The 22163-nt window shown below is 41.5% G+C and overlaps 1 pseudogene; it reads left to right on the top strand.

The window, feature by feature from the left end:
• Positions 1–22163, top strand: part of LOC126188496 (secretory carrier-associated membrane protein 1-like) — a 154569-nt pseudogene that overhangs the window by 105470 nt on the left and 26936 nt on the right.

Below are 22163 nucleotides of genomic sequence, written 5' to 3'. Positions count from 1 at the left end.
TTGGGGGAAATTATGGTCGCCAGTCCTAAGGACAATTACTATAGTAACTGAAAAAGAAAGGTTATTACACATATAATTAGCACTAGAAGCTTGGCAACTGAAGGTTGACACGTGTAGTGTGAAAACTGAAAGTTTGTCAGAAGTAATAAATTTCGCTACACTCTGACTGAATTTAGCGAAAGAATTAATAAAACCGGAAAATCGAAGGTTACTTTAGTGACTGAAGTTAATGGTGAGCTTTCTTTCTGAAGCACATCGAAATTCAGTAAAATACGGTTAGTCTTGGACTACCTCAACAATCATTTCAAAAGCTACTTGAATCTACTCAATTTAGAAAGAAGAGATTTAACTTTGATCTTGAATTAAATGATTCTGAACAATTAACAACAGTAAAATTTAGTACGTACCAAGCTGAGCTGCAGTCACAGGTAAGCTAAAATACGGTAACGAAACTCGCACTCTTAATTTGTGCTTGTGTAATCTAAATATTGTAGCCAGCTATGAATACCTTAACTGAACTTTGAAATTAAAGCAGTGAAATCGAATGATGCTGGCGTTTGAATTTCAACGACACTCGGGTTCATTCCGGGAAAGGAAGGGACCCTGCTTGGTAATGCAATTGGCACAATGAGCAACAAAGGTTCATGCTACGTTGCTGTAATTTAGTTATGAAAATAGAACAGTTTGAAAAGCTGAGGTCTGCCATACAGTTCTAAAACTTTACGTGCTTCCAGTCTTCCTTGTTGGTTGATTGAAGGTTTGAAGCCGTCGATCGAGGAGGTGGCGACAGTCACTTATTGTCGGCCGTCGCTGTTGCAGAAGCTGGATGTTGGCGCGCCTTCTTCTCGACACGGTCACCAGGCGAAACAGGCTCTTGATGTGGACCAGCTAATGCTTCCCGTCCGCGTCACCGTGTCAGAAATTATCATCGCAAGAGCAAGTCGAGCGCAATTACATGCTGCCTAACCCCGAAAGCGCGGCAACTCGCGGGAGCGTCACACAACACACCTGCTCCACTGCACCACCCCAGCCAGACCCTCCCTCTGCCCGCGCTCCACGTGACAGAGTTAACATTACCAAAGATCCTAAACACTTTGGTTCTCCACACGACCTATCGATGTATTCGTTCGATAGCATAGTTTTCCCTATACCCCCGCCGGCGAAACATTGCACTTGACAGTTCGCTTTTTGCTAGTTAGGTTGGCTATACTGTAATAGCGACGTTGCAACAGCAGCCTCTATACACACAGCAGACGATACAGATTTCCGTCCCGTCTCGTAAATGCAAGCGATTGAGCAATTTCAGTGTATATAAAAACTCGTTTTTAGTTGTACTACAATGACAGGAAATAAGCAACCGTATAATAATGCATGTAAAAGCATAACAATGAACACCAATTCGATAACGGAGCAAAGAAATACAAAAAACAAGCATCTGACGACTGGTACTTTAAAATCAATAATGTACGTAGTTTACAAAATAATTAATAACCGAGATTGCAATAAATAACCAATATTAGTAATTTTTCACTCACCAATTTACAGCGATAATGGCGCAATTCCATCCAGCTCGCCATCGTCACTGTTGTCCGATTCATCGCCAAAACCGTCTTCATCGTCGTCATCAGCCATACAAATCATTAATTGTTCATGGCCACTGATAATGCCTTCTATTGTCTGTGCTGCTCGTATAAGCTTCTCGACGTGCTCTACTTTTTTTCTCCATGAGGCTGCATCCACAGTCACAAGAGCTTCACGCAACAGCTTTTCCACCTCTGTTATTGTAAAGGACTTGTTGTTGTTCCTTACATACATTTTTACATCACTCCATATTAACTCAATAGGGTTGAAATGGCAGTGATATGGTGGCAGCCTTATTACAGTATGACCCTGCTCCTTGGCAATTTCGTCTACTACATATGTAGGTGTCGTAGGCTTATTTTCTTTAACAAGAGAATATAACAGAACCTTTGTCATACTCATATCCGCTGCAATATTTCGAGCCTGTAACCACTGCAACATAACTTCTTTCCGATCATTTGTGGTTGGGGCTTTGTTCTGTATCACCGAATAATATGGAGCATTGTCCATTACAATTGTTGTAAGGACAGGAAATTGTTTTAAAAGGTTCCTGAACCACTCAACAAATCGTGTGTGATCCGTATCTTCATGGTAATCACCAGTCTTTTTTGATCTAAAAACTAAAAGTGCGTCAGGGACAAAACCACTGGAGGAGCCTGCATGGACCACAATTAATCTAGCTCCTCTTCCCGTCGGCTGATGGCCGCTACTGCTGGGTGTGTTATCCGTCCAACATTTACTTACAGCTTCCCCGGCATTAACCCACGTTTCGTCTAGCCAAATTATGGAATGAATGTCTCTGCCCACAATTTTGTGCAAGAAAATGCTACGAGCGGTAACAATATGTGCCCTCTCTAACAGTACTTTGCGTCCGTCTAGCGTTTTGTAACGGAAACCCATGTTTTTTAGCACAATTTTTAGTGATGTTTTACCACCCCTAAAGAGTTCACTTTCTTTTAAAGAGATTAATAACTTAGCTACAGTCGGATACTCTTTTCTGCTGTAGTAAGCATAAACATGCCTACGAATTGCGTCAGTCTGGAAAGAATCTGAATCTGTGATAGGACTAGGTCGCTTTTTCTTCTTTCCTGGGGTTGATAAAAATGTATTATTTGATCCAGACAGCTCGGAATCATTACGGCTCACTTCAGTATCTTCCAAGTTTTGTAGTAATACTCCTTTACTTACTACGGTTCTTGCACTAATACCAAGAGTTTTCGACGTACGTTCCACCACTTTGTCGGCAGGAATTGATGGCTGTCCATGAATGCTTACGTAGTTTTTCTCCTGCTCGTAAAACTCACGAGTTCTGCGTAGTAACTCCAGTGCCTGGCTGTTTAGGGGCACCCCTCGACGCAAAGGATTGTCACTGGGTGAACGAAGTCTTTTCGGTGGCATTTTCCAAGTATGTACACTCACAACGTAACAAAAGTCACAACGATATAGCACACAGTACAACGAAAACACGCGGTAAACAACATACAATTCACGTTGTATACACATCCACTAAACAAAGCCGGCAACGCGGGAACTTTGACGTCACAGCACGTGAGTAACAGCTGTGCTCACTGCGCTGTGATTGGCTGGCGCCCCACGCTGAACGTCCAGCGCCTATCGTTCTTCACTTGTTACTCTGTTACGCTGCCAACTTCATACGCAAACGTCAAGTGCAATGTTTCAGCGGCCCGGGTATAGGTCAGACCCAGCGTATAAATACAAACAATATTCACAAAACAAACCAACATAAGTACATAAATATATATAAATATATATATATATATATACAAACAGTAAAACAATTACAATATATAAAGACACAGAAATGTCATATCTTCAGGTAACAAAATAAGGAAAAAAATATATAGTACAATAGATGGAAATAGGAGGATATGCATTTCCGGCGTTACAAACAGACGCCACATGGCTTATAATCAAAATTTGCGCTTTGTCCGTAGCGCTGCCGCCTACATAACTAACATGTTCAACACTGGCGTTATCACAGTTAGTCAGCTACTTTTCTGATCGGTAGGCGTAGTATAGCACTGTACTCAATTGCATCCAGTCGTCTACACCCACATATTCCACATTTAGAGCGCGTTTGCTCTCTTTTCTGTATGTCTGTGTATGTCACGGATGGCTCCCAGGAATCGCAATAGTGCGTTTGCGCTAGGTGTTGGCAGCTGTATTACACTTACAAGGAATTTTAGAGCACGAATGAGAGGTGATGTCATGATCGCATGGGTAGAAGTGACATAAGAAAATCGATAGAATTGTGAAAAATTACAGAAAAAACGTATAAATTAAGGGAAAATACACTGAAATGTGGGGAAATTGTGGAAGCACTAGCGTGTCTTCTGGTTGGCGCAGAACAATTCATGTACGTGCGAGCAAGTATGAGACTACAAGAGGAATCCAAGAAAACGTCGACATGAAAGCGAAGGGAACCTGGGAAACAGTCACTTTTTTCCGTCGAGGCAGTGTTATACTGTATGTCTATAGAGGTGATACAAGCGAGTTGACTACTGCGTTTAACGCTTTTCAAGAAAACAGAGAACTATCTCCCTCTAAACTTATATGCATTTGCATTAATGGATAACAGAGAGAGAGAGAGAAGACGCAGTGATCGATTGGGATGGAGCTGTAACGAGATAGGATTTAATGGCAGACTGATGATGCGTTCTACAGGGGGAGATGTTGCTGCAGGTCATTTTTTCCGCTGTTCTGTCTGGATGCAACGGTCGCGTGACATAGCCTGCGTTCCACTCGTATACAACCACGTGTCCTGCATGTGACTTAGAGCGCTGCCTACTCGCAATCGATAACAGCAAACCTCTCCGTCATCAGAGGACTTCCATCTCATGTGTGATCAAACGTGACCCTCCTGTTTCGACACATTCCTCTAAACAAACGAAGATTTATGCGATGTACTCCATTCCCCTGTCGCATCTTGGCTATGCAATCGAGAATTCAGTTTCATAACTAAGATGATTCTAAGTTAGCATAGGTGTTTGTGAGACACTGCAATCACCGTGTACTCATCTGCTTGATAGATGTGTGTTTACAGAGTTAGTTGTAGCATGGCGTGTAATTTCACATGTCGGACGCCGCTGCTACGAGTTTATCTGTTTCCTTTTAAGAGGTATTCCCCGTTACTAACGATCGTTTTATATAGGACTGATTCGGGCATAGCATAATTTCTGAACCGTGATCGGATGTGAGCAGTGGACGCTATACATCTCAGGAAAGCTATATTGCGCATTTATCACACAGAGTCGCTGTTTTAAGGAAGTAGTTCTTTCATTTTACTGGTTGCTACCATAGTTTATCGTAGAGAAACCTACAGTAAGGATGTATGTCATGAGCTGTAAATATATATCTCACAGTGGGATACTAACAGAGCTGCATTCCACACGACTGATAGGTCAGAAACTGAAGCGATCTAACATTATAGCCTGTTTTAAGTGCAGATGCGTGTAGCTTTAGGAGTGCATGTGTTTATGTTCTTTCTTACCAGTACCCTCCTGGTACTGATCCCAGACACTAGAACAATGCTTTAAAATTGATAGCATAGTTGATTTGCGTAAAATGTATCGAACACCATCCGTTTGGAACTCCATCACGCAGAAAAACCACCCATTTCTTGTTCTTCTTAATCGTCTGCTATTAGAACACTTACAAATCTGTTACTATACGTGGATAAGGAGTGCTAACCTCATCCACATAGGCGCATCTGGAGATATATTGTGCACTTGGATGGGTGAGAACTAGGCATGGTCCATTCATTCACGAGACGCAGTATGTAGCGGTCTATCTCTGGTCAGCTGCAGATTAAATCGATAATGATACTACAGGGTGGGTCTTTCTGTCTCTAATTTTATCCTAAGACAGCAAGAATGCTGTGTGACTTCCATCCACACAGAGACAGATCGTAAATTATGCACTATGCTCGAGGTGCTAGAAATGTATAGAGCGCTGTCTGATATACTTTGATGACGTATATGTTCAAGATTTAACAGTAAATGGACGTACTGTACAGTAATCTATCTACATTCGCAATGATACTCGTAAAGTAGAGAATGGGCGGCTTAGCGATGATACTGAAATTAGGAAAGATGCTGTCGCATCATTGGTCGGTGTTGAAATTACTGTAAAAATGGTAAAATTGTTCGTACTATCAATTGTGATGCTTATTATTACAGTACAATGACAGTCTCTTTTCCATCTCATCCGTCCACTGTTACGCTGTTGATCACCACATAATGATTTACTGACATCGTTTGTTTGAGATGGAGATGTAAACATACTTCTGCCAAGTGCAATTAAAAGCTACTGGTATGTCAGTCATACCATCATTTACTTCAACAGCTTCGTTTGCAGCATTGACTAATTTGTAACAGATTCCACAGCAGCTCCAATAAATCCTGCATACTTGTCCATTTTACAAGGTGGGTGTGATATATTCATCACGGCACATATTATTTACGCTGCAGAGTGTCCTTTGCCAATAGCTCTCAATCCGTAAAACCACCTAACATTTACTTCGAAGTAGTTATCCTTACACTTATCAGAATTCGAAACTGGATGAGTATATTTACAACTGGCACAATTAATGATAAGTTTCCCAGCTAGTTCATTTGATACTTCACTGTCTTCTTGTAAATTAACTGGCCCTCCACATATTTTACAACACACACATGCACCTAACACCCTTGGTAAGATGTGTTAATCTATCAGAATATAACCTAACCTACCATCTACATCACTTTCTATTTGAGAAAACTGAGAATCACAATATTTTATTTTAATCTTCGAAGCACTAATGGGTGTCTCTCTAGATTCTGACAAGTCTGCCTGTATTTCACTGTCTGTAACTTCACATGCAACATGTCGAACACAATGTTTCCCTTTATTCCAAAATATATTCTCATGAAACCCACGTTTCTTAAAAACGTTTCGTTTTGCCTTCTTACTTTACTTTTTGAGACGTTTACGAATCTATTAGTCACTTTTCCTCAGAAAAACGTTAGCACTTCAGCATACGTGTTTATACTATGAAACGATATGATACTGTTTTTGACAGTGCTACCAATACAAAGACGTAATTTAACCTATATATCACAGAAATCCACAGCCTTGCATATAAAAAATTACCGATTTTATCAGACCTTGAAGTAATGCAAGTAAAAATTTTAACATTCAACTGGTGTAGACTATATTAAAAAAATAAACTAAAATACTTCCCATGTGAGTTTATAAGTGATATATATGTCATTTTATTCGGAAAATTGCAAAATTTTATAATGACATAAAAATCCGAAAATGTGAAAAAAAATTATTTCCGTTCTAACTCCCCTTAAACTGTGGGTTACACGATACTTATCCAAACATCGAAATAAATTTGAGTATATTTGTGAGAATTCCAGTGACTGCAGCACCTGTCAGCGCAATTTCAGCAAATTAAAGGTGATACAAGTCTTGTTAAGGTCGAGCCTAGATGAAGCAAACTGTTTAATTCAGTTATCTTGTCGATAGGATACAACACAGATACAAAACTTCATTTCAGTGACATAAGCAATAGGTCTGCTTCGCTCAAAGCAGGGAATGCAAAGTGTAATTATAACAAAAACACAGTTCATGGTAAGGCACGTTTTCTCAGCACTTAAATATAGCGCTTCTTCTTTTATTTCCAAATAGCAAATAATTCACAAAAATAACTTACGAGGAACAAATAAAATCTATTCCTTATTAGAAATCAACTGTTTTCAGGAACAATAGGACATTGATTTTGTTTTACTTTCAATTTTTTAGCGTACGTACACAATTTGTAATTTATTTAGTGCAATGATACATTTCATTTGATGTGTGCAATATTTTTCATCTATACAGGTCATTTAAGCAATATTATATAATGACGCTTCATTTTGTTAAACCCACCTTTCAAATTTCCGAAACCTATGTAAAAAATGTTTCAGAAGAGTAGATTACCCTGGGGGGGGGGGGGGGAGGGGCAATTACGGGGGCGAAACTTTGTCATTTCTCTCAGGGGCGCAAAGTCTCCTCGGGACGTCTCTGGCAATCTTAATGACGAGCCAAAGTAATGACATTTGGTCAAATTGATTTTACTTTAAAGAACTAGAACATTTGGCAGCAGACCTGTAACAGCGGGCACCAAGAAGTTGCAGTTGCATTTACCTCCGCGTTAAGCCGCCACTTGTCTCTGTCAATTTGTTGAGCTTCCATTACAGTTCGCGGCCCTTCCTCGGCTGCTTACTCCCGCCTGATTGCTGGCACCTTTGAAGCTGCGTCCCGCAGCGAGACGTATGAGCAGCTGCCGCCTCTACGCGCAGCACCTGTCGGCATGCGCCTGCCGCTACCCGAGTCACCACCCAGCCTGCCCTGCGCTGCGCTGTACCACCCCCACCCCCGCCCCCGCCCCCGGCGCTCGTGGCCACCCCCTGCCGATACTCGCCTCTCGCCTCTGACTCCGCCAGGACTCATCCATCCAGCGCCCGCCCCGGGGAATCCCCAATTCGGTCACGCGACGCACTCCAGCTGCGCGCCGGCCGGCTATTTTGTTCCGGAGTCCATTCGTAACCGCCCCGCACAGGAACTACCGCCAGGCTCCGGCTTGCTCTGGCTGGGCTGGAGGTCAGGGGTTTATTACGGTAGTAACAGCCTGCCTCCTCTAACGGAGCTGTTGTACAGTGGTGGCGGAGAAAAGCTTCCGAGCATCAGCAAGGATTTAAGTCGAATCAGTTATGTGGCGCTCAGCACGTATTATGTTTACTTGGTGTCATACGTTAGTGGAATCCAGGACAGAAATGTCAAGGTCAGTCGTAATATCGTCTGTCTTTTTCTTGCATTGCAGATTTACGTTTCAGCTGACAGTGTTATAAATACAAATAATACAAGAATCAGACTCAATGTCACAGTTGTATACAATATAAGTAGTCGAGTAGATTGAACATTGTTATAACAACACATACTTCGATCTCACTGCGGCATGTACAAGCACCGGTCCATCTGAGTCAGCTGTTTACAAATCCACACAGATAACCTCGGTTTGCCTCACGCTGGATATCGAACGCCCACTGTCTCTTGCCGATTTGTAAAAGAATGGCTTAAGTTAAAAAAAGATACATAAAAATACAGGAATTTTAAATAAAACTTATATTAAAATACAACGCTGTCCGGAGGCGCTCAATTCAAAAATCATTATGAGAAGTGTTACGTTACCTCATACTAGATAGCCAACACCCTCTACTTTTATTCCCCATATGTAAAGGAATGGGTCAAGCCAATTTGTATTCAGATAAAATAAAAGTAAAAGTTATTCAGTTAGTAATTACAATCAAACACATTTCGTCTGGAGGCATATAAACTCAAAAAAATCGTTATGTCAAAAGTTACATTACGTCATACTGGGCAACCAACGCCCTTTTTATTTAGTCCCTATATGTAAAAGAATGGGATAACATAATTTGTTTATATTCAAAAGATGCAGTGAATCCAAATAACAGTTTCGTCTGCAGGCATATTAATTCAAAAACATTACAAGTACGACTTACCTTGAAGTACATCGGAGCATGAACTTTGTTTCTGTAAAACGGCGGACTGTTTGAACAAGTTGATGTAAAATTTGACTTTACCATTCTTAACTTAATTGCAGATGATATTACGACAGGTGCTGCCTACCTTTATGTCTTGGATTCCATCACGGGAGTGGACACAACCGTTCCCATGGAGCCGAACATGATTAGTGAAATAGGTTTCTGAGCACCCTAGAAAATTCTGGTCCTAAGTAAAGTCGCTAAGAGAGCTTAAGTGATACAATCACTTGTCGTCCAATCTGGTGGTGAAATAGATGACGTAAAATGAAAGTCGAAGTAGAATTAAATAAAAAGAAATTGTCACACCAACACCTCATGTCATTCGTAATTCTTACTTTTTTATAAATAATGTTTTACCTATATTTTGTGCATACTTTGTTGATATTTAAGTTAACTTGTCACTTTGTACTCCATATGGATTTTTCTATGTGGGTATTTTAAACTGAAAATTTTAGTGGTTTGCTACTCCATGTAAAGTTCGATATACTTATAACGATAGAATAGCAAAACCTGGAGGAAAGTACCTCTTCGTTAGTAAGGCAATACCAGAACAAAAGAAAAAGTGGAGCGCAAGAAGACAACGCTCTGAGAGTAAAGGACGAGTCGATCGTTAGCCATAATACTGTACGCATCCAGGTGTTGTTGCGAGGCTAAGGTTCTTGATGGTTTTATTGGCTAATTAAAGTGTAGCTGGGCACGGAGGTGAAGTGTGGGCTGTAATTACCGTATGGTAGCAAAATTTGTAGATTTGGTAATGCGTTAGTGGAATCGATTTACGCTGGAAAAAAGTTAGTTCCAATTTTAGCTACCAGGTATAAATCTGGCGCTGTACTGCATCTCCTCGACGTATCATGTGCTTATATTGAACAACTCTGAAAGTGGCGGTCAGTAATAAATTAACACGAAGCTTTTCTCACCTTTCCCACACACGTACTGTTCCTAATCCATTACATGTGGAAACATTTCGAAATGTATTTCTAGAACTCAGCGGCAGATTTGCACCGAGTGGCCAAAATAGGAACTAATTTTTTTCAGCGTAAACCAGTTCTGTATTAATAAAGGAGAAACTGTACCACGTTTCTCTGCCATATAATAATAAAGCCCACACTGGATCTCTGCGAGTAGCTGAACTTTAATTATATGTAATCACTGGTATGTTTTGTTCCGGAAATAGAGCCTCGGACGTCCGTTCTGAATTTAAAGATGTGAAATGATAATACTATCCTCAACGGCAATTGGTAATTAGAAGAAGAACCATCAGCGAATCAAGTAAATGCTGAGGCTAGCGAAGGTTCGTTTCACTGTTCCATTTTCCTCGACTTCTTAGAATAAATGATTCGGAAGAGGTTGAAAAATCATCTAACCATTTGCAAACAAAAGTTTATGAGCCCTTGACCTAGGTTTCAGTATTTATAGAAATATCTTCTTCAGAAGTAGTGAGCGTTGCTACATCACACGATGGTACATTAGACGTGATGTAACAAGGCCCACTACTTATGAAGAAGATATTTTTACAAATATCGAAACCTAGGTCAAGGGTTAATAAACCTTTGTTTGAAACTGGTTGGCTGATAATTCAACCTCTTCAGATTTACACAGTTGCTGTTTCGCAGCCATGTTTAAGATTATAAATTATTCAGTTGTGTGGCCTTGCTGCACGTATTCACTTTTCAGTTATTACAGACATTTAAAAAACACCTTTGAACATTTTCCATGTGATCCTGCGTTGGGTAGTGGAACGTCAGTTAACACTAGTAATGAGAAGAGAGTAATGTGAAGAGAGATCTGTTGCTGTAATCCAACGTAAACTTAAGCCAAAACCGTCAGTTTCGAGAGCAGGATCATGTGGAAATGATATTTCCAGAAGTAAGTGGAAATCAAATAATAGCGTTACCAATGATGATGTTTTCAGGAAACAAAACTAAACGCATATGACAATATAAGCACGCGTTTTTAGTAGCTGTAAATACAGATGTTCATTATCTTAGAGAAAGAATGTTAATACCTACAACAAAACATGGGAAGACCTCGCTTCTATCAGCTGCCAGACTGTTTTCAGTTTTCACAAAATGCTTCAAAGAACTGTGGTTCCATATTCTCTTTACTGAAGCATTTTGCTGTTTGCTGTCACCACATAATGTGACTGCATACACAAGCAGTCCATTTTCCCCTCATTTCCGCCCGATATTCAGCCAAAATGAAATGTTGGTGTATATTAGTGAACTCCTTACGTGGACTGGGCGTGCTAAATTACCTAAAGTGCCTAAATAAGATCACCGTACAACGATGATGATAAAGAGGAGATATTGTACAAATCTGTGCTACTTGGAAGCTCAATATATTGTCACCACAAGCTGAATGGTTATACTGCTTCCTAGTCTGTGGCACAAGACTGTGATTTTTTTTTCCTTGTTCTCTTTCTACGCAGCTGCTGAACAGTCAGCTCCACTAGCCTTTGGCATGCCTTTCACTCCTCGAGAAACCTGGGCGATTCACTTTTGGAAGAGCCTGTGTTTCAGATGCGGAAATCTGCCTCGTGTGTATTTGCTAATAACATTGAGTGCAAATTTCTACAATTACCGCTGAATGTCTGTGAATTCAGTACAAGTGCTTTTCGTCATGGCCAAATGAAGAATTTCTAAAAGAAGCATAACTGTAAAAATTGTAGTCTAAACCAACGTTTGGGATTACTTTGAGCTGTTTACTTTTTCACCACACTTTCCCACAATTCATAACGATCAAGACAGTATAGCTATAAGAGATTTCAGTAATACAAAGATTGTTTGCATTTCCAATTTCGTAAATATGAAATGAAACGAAAGAATCAGCAGTAGACGCCATACTGCATTCGTCATTCGTTGCAGTGGATGTAGTGTTTTCATTAGAATATAAACAATGCTGACAATATGTAACCACCTTTCGTTGAGTATAAATCCTTACACTGCCTGCATAAATGTCGTGTTGCCTGATTTTAGGCTTCCCGGGTTATCATGAATTTGAAGTATTCTCGGGTATTCAGGAGCGTGACTTCGTCACCAAAGGATGCGACATCTCGGAGAGCCGACTTGATGCCAGACAGTCCTGATCGATATCGTCTGCGGATGGCAACAAGTCAGCTTGACGAAACACCGCACCATTCAGACGACGCCATCCTACTGAATACCCGGAAACATTTGAGATTTATACCATCATTGCAATCAATACTGTCACTATCTCTGTCCCCCTGTTACAATATGAGCGGGAATTCCATCGTAACTAGAGTAAGACCTATATTTATATATATATTACAAAATAGTTGCTTTTTTGATGACATCTCTAAATTAATTACCGACACATTGTTTGAAGAGAAGTATATTTGTTTGTTCCCTCAATACAAACAGAATGTATCTATACGATGATGCTAGTCAGTGAACAAAAAACTGGCAAAGAGCGTGGAGGACACGGGCGCTGTGAGTTCTGTACAGATGTAGTTCACCCATCCTGGGAGTCGAAAATGTCAATGATTTTTTCACCAGTTTTAGATGTAGATGCTATCAAGAAATCGGTCCCTGGAATTCCAAGACCATATCAAAAATCTCTGCAGTAGTTCCTCAGATTACCGTAGACATGCAAAAAGCAACGAGCAGTGGATTTCAATTTATGTACGTAGATAGGGATGATTTAATATAATATTTTTATTTGTTTACCAAAATATGAGTACAACTTGCATTTTATATTTGCATGCAGTAATATTCGTCTGTTGTGAGTGTGACGGATGATAAATGCAATGTATGGTCTAATGGAGACACGATATTTTTTATGTGATGTAACTACAATTTAACTATTTTCAGATCTTTACTTGCACTGTGAAACCATGCAGATGGATGAAAAATGACAAAAAGTATTTGTTCATGTTATATCATTACAAATTAACAATTTTCAGATTTTTTCATTTGCCTCTATTATGAAACGTTGCTTCTTGCCGAATTTCATGATTTTGGCTCAACGGTAAATACCCTATAGGTTCTGATGAGTGGATTGCGAGTTTTAAAATGTGGGACATAAATGGTAGAAACTTTTGAGTCAATTGACTTCGAAGCTTAAACGTCACCAGTGGGTCATAGAATTTAGTACTGACATGAATTTGTATTTGACACACCTACCTGTTGCAGAGAAAAAAAGGGCTCTTAACACTTGGACAGAGAGCCAAATGGATGAAAAATGATAAAAAATATTTTTTTCGTATTATATAATAGCAAATAAAATATTTCCAATTTTTTCCTTTACTTTCAGTGTGAAACTGTGCATCTTTGAAAATTCGTGATTCTAGGTCGACGGAAGTACCCTATAGATTTTGATCAGTGAGTTTTCTTGAAGCAAAAATATGTAACATAAATAACCGTATCTTTCGAATGAATTGATTTAAAAGCTTAAAGGTTTTACTTTATTAGGCGACTATAAACCTTAATATGTGACGTAAATTTCAACCTAATATGTCTACCTATTCCTGAGAAGTAGGGTTTTTAACAGTCCGACAGACAGAGAGGAGGGCAACAAAGTGACTATACAATATAAGGATTCCATTTTTACAGACTGAGCCAGGAAACCATCAAAATAGCAATCTGTACTCTTCCACGAATCTCATAGGCCAAACAGTGCACTTGGTGTGTCGGCTACTGTGGGAGGCATCACCGACGTAAACAAGGAAGGATTGAAGTTGTGATGGGCAGTGGTAGGAAATGGTTCAAATGGCTCTGAGCACTATGGGACTTAAAATCTGAGGTGATCAGTCCCCTAGAACTTAGAACTACTTAAACCTAACTAACCTAAGGACATCACACACATCCATGCCCGAGGCAGGATTCGAACCTGCGACCGTAGCGGTCACGCGTTTGCAGACTGAAGCGCCTAGAACCGCTCGGCCATACCGTCCGGCTCCAGTGGTAGGAATCCAGAATGATCTGTACATACACTTGAAGATTAACAGAATTCTTTATTTTTAAAAATGAAAGAAACATGACTTGACTTCTCGTTATGAATTGGCATCCTGTCCCTCCTACATGCAGTTACTTTTCTCTAGTACTACTCGCATAATGCAGGCTAACTATTACTTAGTACTCATGCTCTCGAAGTCTGCGACCGAACTGGGGCCGACGAGCGACGGGCGGCTGGTTAAGTCAGCATTGACAGAGGGCGCTGGACTCTTCCTGGAGGTGTGGCGCTGTCGCTATTTCTATTCGCGCGAGGTTAAGCGCCTTCTGATGCCGTTTCGCGGCGCTGCGCTGTACGTTGTGCAGTTGATGCTTTAGGACTGCACATAACTGAAGATGAAAAGCTGCGAAATGCGGCTGGCGGCCGATGGGATACAGCTGTCGCTTACCGGTATCTGACACCATTAGAGGCAGATTTCTTCAGCTCTTGTCGTTCCACGAAATTGTGAACAAACCCCAAAGGGAGGATTCCTCCTAAAAGTAACCTTAACAGTTTCTCAGTTCTCATACCTTCCCAAATTAAATGAATTCTGGAATACAGTCTCTATTTAAGTGAAATACAGTTATTATACAGAGGGCCTAACACCTTTAAATACATAGCTGAGAGCCCTTTCCCATTGCATTCGCAAAACTGCGCTGCTTGTGCTCCCGCATTGACAGGAAGAATATCAACTTTGAAACTAATGGAATTGGCAGTCGTTGCCTCTTTGTGGATGCGACGTGATTATCTTGGTAGGCACATTGGAGTAACGAATAGCTGTTCATTTCCTTCAATATGTACAAATGTTTTCCTAAACGCTATAAAGATACCTATAGGCTTCACAGTTTTTTTATGCCGTTTTTAGTATTGTGGATCGTTCTGTCTTCTGCAAACGGCGTTTCTGTTTCATTAGTACGGCATGTAATCTTTCAGTATGAATACAAGTGAATAAACATAAATAAAAAAAAGAAAGTTTTTCTCTGTGGCGATAGAGACTGAATTGAACCCAGTATTGACACAAGTTTTATGAGCGGCGGTAGAGAGCTTCAGTATCGTGCAAGAATTTTAATACCAGAAATAAATAGCGACATATGTAGACAGAAGACTAAGCTTATCCATTACGGATATTTTAGAAATCTTGACTGTTAACTGAATGTAAATGCATAAAACTGAAACCAGCCACTTTTTGAATAGTTATTTATTATTCAATGAACCGGTTAGCGAACGTTTTCAGGTTCATCTTAAGATGGTTTTCTGCAGAGTTGCATCACTATTTCCGGCATAATGCTGGGCCCTGGCTCTGTGACAGGAAGAAGTTCCATCTTCTTGTCACAGAGCCAGCACCCAAAAGTATGCTAGAAATAGTGATGTAACTTCCAGGAAACCATCTGAAGCTGAACCCGAAAAGGTTTGATAACCGGTTCATTAAATAATAAATAACTATTCAAGAAAGACACAGGTTGCATTTGTATGTGTTTACAGACAGAAGACTGTTCAGAAGTCGTATTCTCAGCTTGAGCCTACTCAAATGTGATTGTACTCTCTACGGATTATAGGCTATTAACTGCCAATAGATTGACAACACTGCATATTCCACTCTGCCGGCAATACTTCCTCGTTGAAAGGTAAAAATTAGTGATATGACGGAACCACGTCTTGCAGCCACCAATTTCATGCAGTTTCCAGTCGTTTCTCAGTGTAGTATGTTGTTTCCATCGAGCCCTTCGCTTATGGCTACCCAAACAATTTCCGTCGTATGGCTTAACAGTTGCTACGCTTGTGCCTTACGTTTTTCTCAACCCTTTTTTTCATTACGTTGTAGCTGAAGTAAGCTCCCTGGTCGTTTCCAACTGTTTTGAATAAAATAGTATACCATTGAGAGTAAGAGTTACCACAAGTCGTCTTTAAGCCTCAACCGAGCTGCCCAAAACTATCATCAGCGGTGCAGAGAAGGGGCTCCGTGCACTAGGGAAAGATGAAGTTCTTGTGGTACTTCCTATTGACAACGGAAATACCTCTGTTGTTCTTAATACCAGTGAATATCGCAGCAAAGTGGCGTCATTGTTGGAAGTTAGCGTGTACAAAAACTTAAAACGGGATCCAAATCTGCCATACTGCAGGAACACTGTGAAGCTCCTAAAGAATTCTGATCTACCGGAGGATGTCATCAAGAATCTTGAGCATGAGCTCCTTGACCTCGCAGGCTGTACGGATTTCCTAAAGTCTACAAGGAAAGTATTTCGTTCAGGCCATTTGTTAACGCTATTGTTTCTCCTACCTACTGGTTGGCCAAACATCAAACTAAGTTGATGACTCCGATTGTTTCTGATGTGAACATCACATCAGAAACTTTGCAGCCCCCAAACAGAATTAAAAAATATTATTATGAATAATATTCACGTTTAGTGTAACCTCAAAACAGTAAAAGTTCCGAAACCTACCAATAATACAATGTGATTAACCTCTCAATAAAATTGTCGCTCACTTATAACTTTTCAATAATTGACTGTGAATTTAACCTGGTAAATTTTGGACGTCAGCAGTGCTGCGTCATGGCCCTGAAAGATCATTCTGAATAAAAAAGAAACATTCTTACCTCAATGAAGTCGCCGGATAAAGCATATATATCTGCTCTTAAAATAAATTTTTCTGGCACAGCCCTGTGCAATGCTGGCCGATAGATTTGTCATTTATGAAAAGTAACAAGTGATTTTTCTTTTGCAATAATCAGGATGATGATGGATTGGAGAAATTAGTAAATTCTTTAAATTGAAATGAATGGTTGTTAAAAGTTACTTTTTATGAGAAAGATTATTATTAGGACATTTTTAAAACATTTACATGGGACTTTAGATAACAATACTACATATACGCGAGGCTGCTTTTACCTTATACAATAATGCTCAGGCTCCGGCATTGCTGCACCACGACCGGCCCAGCCAACACGGTACTTCAGACTAGACAGCTCGCTAGCAACAACTTACTCCTACAGCTACACAGTTCCTACTGCAGTCAACACTGCTCTCTGGTCTGAGATTCTCTTATGCCTTACATATTGCAGGCAGCGCGTGAGCAATACATCGAAATTACATCTGCTCGGACCTCTTACAACTTTCAGTGATTCATTGACAACAGACTAGAGTTGACACAAACTGTATTCTAGTCGGCCTCATTGTGGTCTCACTATTTAGAAACGTTCCTATGGAGGAAACACTGAAACTGTTGGCAGATCATTTTCCTCCTGAAACGATAAAGTTATTCCGATATGTTATGACAACCACCTACTTCTAGTATGGCGGTAAATTTTACGGAATGACGGACGGAACAGCTATAGGTTCCCCGTTGTCTCCAGAAGTGGCGAACTGTTTTATGAAACATTTGGTGGAACGTGCATTAAATTTGGCTCCCCTTTGTTGACGACACGCTTGTGGCGTAGAAGCTCTCGAGCACTGCGATGAACATCGCTCTGCATCCAAACACCCAGTTCACCATAGTTACAGAGAAAGAGGGGAGGCTGCCATTTTTAGATGTTCTGGAGCAGCGAAAGTCGGATGGACGTCTCGGCCACTGAGTGTATCGCAAGCCGACGCACACTGATTTACATTTTATTGCCCATCATTGCAGAAGAGAGCATCCTTAAATACATTGGTTTACAGAGCAAAAACTATTCCTGGACCACTTGGATTCTGAAAATAATCATCTAAATTGTATGTTCCGAAAGAACTGCTATGGGTCACATGATATGAAGTCAACCTTCTCGAAGAAAAGGAAACGTGAAAACGTTGAATATTAAGCGATGAACCAACGATTGCATTTCTTCTTTTCTGCAGTGCTAAATCCAGCAAAACAGGCAGAGCCCTATTTTGCGACCTCCTAAGAAGATAAAGGAGATGCTTCGCCCTATTAAGGAAAGTCTCCGCCCCAGGATCCCCGGGAATTACACCACTTGTGAGTTTGGAAGCAATTACATCGGTCAGCCCATCTGCACCTTCTTCTCGGTCTCAGGATCTCTGGGATTTATAACATCCCTTGTGAGTGTGGTGGAAGCCTTTACATTGGTCAGGCCATATGCGCATTTGCCGATCGCTGTGCAGGATGTCAGAGACATTAAAATTAAACTGGAGAAATCTGAAATCTGCGGTTGCTGAGCACAGCCTCACAAACAATATAAAATTCTGTTCGACGAGACAAATGTTTGGTCCCAGGTTCCTGCATACTGCGGATTAGGGAGGGGGGGGGGCTGTCGAAACAAGAATGTGTAAGAAAATGTAGCGGATACAGTCTTAGCGGTGCGTGGAAGCGAGCTCTCGATGCAGAGAACCAAATACATTCGCCGCGATGTTAACGCTACGGCGGGAGTGGTGGCGCCACCATCACAGACGTTGACACCACCTACGACAGCTTTATGTAATTAGTGACCAATAAGAAGCCTTCTGTGGGCTGTATAAGCAGCAGTTTTGACAGTCAGTTGCTCCTGACGAAGACGTTGGAGGTAATAGTTTTTTTTTTTTCCTTTATTGGGTTTCGATTCCCCCTAAAGGGGGCGGGCTGGCAGCAGCTTATTACGCCGCTCTTCAGCCTACAGAATTTGTTTTAAAAAGATGAAGATAATAAAAAATAATAACATTTGGCGATAAAATTGGTGACTTAAAGGTAAAAATGGCAGAAAATTCTGGAGCATAAAACATAAAACACAGGGTCGATGAAGCTAATAAAACACACAGGAAGCAGAAAAACAATAGATAGACAATTAAAAAAAACACGGCGACAGTCTGGGTTCTGTTCGCAAGAGATATAAAAAGCACACCCAGCGACAGCATGATTTCTGTTCGCAACACTGTGGAAGGACGCACAACACCGAACACTCACTTAAACACTGCGCTAAAAGTTGGCACAAATACGACATACCACACCCGAGAGCAGGTGGGGGGAAACTGGTCAGATGACGGGAAAAAGGGGGGGAAGGAGAGGAAAAGTGAAGGGGTAGGGGGGAAAGGAGCCAATGGAAGAGGAGGATCCATAAGAGGGGTGGGGGGTGCTGAGCAGATGGGCCAGGGATTGGGGAAGGCAGAGGAGGGGAGTACAAAAGGACTCGGGGGGGGGGGAGAAAGGAGATGATAGGCGGGGAGAAAACACAGGATGGAAGGGGGAGGAAGAGGGAGCCCAGGGAAAGGACGGAGGAAAGGAGGGGGGGTTGAGGATCAGTGTTGATAGGAAGGATAAATGGAGGGAGAGAGGGTATCATCTGGGAGGGGGAGCTGATGGAAGCCACCTGGGGAAAGGAGATGTAGGGTGTAGAGATGGAGGGTAGGGGGGACACAATGGTGAAGACGTGGCAGGGGGCGGGGATGGGAGAGGAGAGGAGCAACCAGGGGGTGAGGGGGTTCAAGACGGCGGGAGGTGTAGAGGATGCGGATATGTTCGAGAAATAGGAGCAGATGGGGGAAAGGAAGGAGATCATAGAGGATCCGCGTGGGGGACGGGAGGCGTATACGGAAGGCGAGGCGGAGTGCATGACGCTCAAGGATTTGGAGGGACTTATAGAATTTGGGGGGGCAGATATCCAGGCAGGACTGGCATAACAGAGGATGGGACGGATTAAGGATTTGTAGGTGTGGAGGATGGTAGAGGGGTGCAACCCCCACGTCCGGCCAGAGAGGAGTTTGAGGAGTTGGAGGCGGTTGTGGGCTTTGGATTGGATGGAGCGGAGATGAGGGATCCAGGTGAGGTGACGGTCAATGGTGAGGCCAAGGTAGGTGAGGGTGGGGGTGAGGCAGACAGTAAGGGAGAAATCCAGGAGCCGGAAGGAGCGAGTGGTACGACCTACGATGATTGCCTGGGTCTTGGAAGGATTGAGTTTCAGAAGCCACTGGTTACACCACGTAGCAAAAAGTTCAAGATGATTCTGGAGAAGGCGTTGGAACCGTTGGAGGGTAGGAGCGAGGGCAAGGAATGCGGTGTCATCAGCATATTGCAAGAGGTGTACTGGAGGGGGGGGCTGGGGTATATCTGCCATGTACAGGAGGTAGAGGAGAGGGGAGAGGACAGAGCCCTGGGGCACACCTGCAGAGGGTTAGAAGGTGTGGGAATTGGCATTATGGATGGTAACATAGGAGGGACGGTGGGAGAGGATGGAGGCCATCAGACGGATGTAGTTGATAGGAAGGGCGTAGGTTTGGAGTTTAAACAGGAGACCGGGATGCCAGACACGGTCGTAGGCCTTTTCGAGGTCAAGTGAGACAAAAATGGCGGAGCGACGGGAGTTAAGCTGGAGGTAATGGTCGAAAGCTTGAGATTTTATCCTAAACCGACGCGGAAAGATGTGTGAGATTGTTTTATATAATACATCATTGTACAATATGGAATCTTATCCACTAGTTTCGTGAAGAATCAGGAAATGGAAACTTGTGATACCTCACGTCCCCTTGACGATTTACCTTAGTCTGTTTGTAGAAATCAAGGAAAATCCAAGTCTGCGTGGACGGTGAGACTGGGGAACCATATTCCTCACGAATGCTAGTGTAATGCCGCAATCGCTACATAAAGTTACTCGATCAGACTGTAGAAGTGAGAATAATAGGAAATTACATACAGACACAGAACTAAAGACAGTGGGAACACTCTCACAATAAATTGCAGACAATATCGCAGAAGAAACAGTCCAAAATATACAGTAAGAGAATTGATGTAATCTCTGGGCAGTAGGCTCGACAGGTTGGTAACACAATGCTGACCTGTTGAGAGCACGTGTTCGCAAGGCGAAGAAGGTTAAGGCTACAAGATGGGAAGCATATGAACTTTACAAAAGTGTTACAGAGGAGTTGAGTAAGAGGGGAAAGTCTAATAATGACGTGAAGGTTAATAGAGATGGGGTATGCAGGTAGACGGACACCAGAAGAAAAAGACAACTATCACTCTAGATCAAAAATTTGTTCCTACATCAATGGATCACATTAAACCATTTATTAAACTCAAATTATTGCTATGTTTGTCATATGTCTCAAATCAGATACGATACAGAAGCAATTCATGAAAACACACACTACAACGCACTACCAGTGTGTGGTTTTCTTTTCACTTTTTCCAGATAATAAATTCAATGCAGGCTACAGAACTTTAATATTGATGTTCTCTGTAATTGCTTGATTGCAACTTCAGTGCGACTGAAGCAGCAGGGAGACTTCCAAATGGTTGTCTAGCAGAACTACCACTGCTTGATAAGCACAAAGCGGTGATATATGCTAAGTGTTCTGAAACCAGATATACTCTGTTTCTTACGCACCGCAAGAGATAAAGTATCGCTTAAACAATTCTTTCTAAAAATCATTAATAATCCATTTGGGAAACATTTATTGAGTTGTAGAACAAAGTTTGACGTAAATGCGGTCTACATTCGCGAACGGTTGTAGACATCATCTGTCACAGGGCAATGCTAATAGTTACATGAGATTTTGTGAAACAGAGCTGTCATCAGATCGAATGTTTCCAGAATGAGAAGTTTCAGATCGAATGTTAGTTTGAGCGCAGTGCTTTATTGTGTTGGATGTGGGGTGCCATTTCGTCTCCCTGAACTTTCCACTCAGTTACCCAGCCAGTTACCACGGTACCTTTAGTTCAGGGTGGGACCGAAATAGGTCTTATCTTGGCACTTTTCACATCAACAAATCATTGTCAGAGATGAATCAAGCGATAACTGGAAGAAATAAATATCAGGAGCGGGTGGAATTTTTGAAAAAAAAAATAAACAACAGGCTCTGAAACGTATAATATTATCACACAAAGAGAGAAGCTAATTCACACCCTTTTTTCTTCAAAAACTTGCATCCAAAATTGGCCAGGATTTTACTTAAAATTGCCGCCAGTATTAAAAATTGCCATATATTCGGTGCCGCGGGAACGCTATCTCTGTCTGGCAACATGGTGTTCAACCGGCAGCAGCAGTTCACTGATATGACGAATTTGCGGAAATTCACAAGCTTGCTAACACTGTCTCCCTCCTACCCCGCCATCACAAACCCAGAA

The sequence above is a fragment of the Schistocerca cancellata genome, chromosome 5 (assembly GCF_023864275.1).
Source record: "Schistocerca cancellata isolate TAMUIC-IGC-003103 chromosome 5, iqSchCanc2.1, whole genome shotgun sequence".
Taxonomy (NCBI): Eukaryota; Metazoa; Arthropoda; class Insecta; order Orthoptera; family Acrididae; genus Schistocerca; species Schistocerca cancellata.
This window is presented reverse-complemented; position numbering and strand designations above follow the sequence as displayed.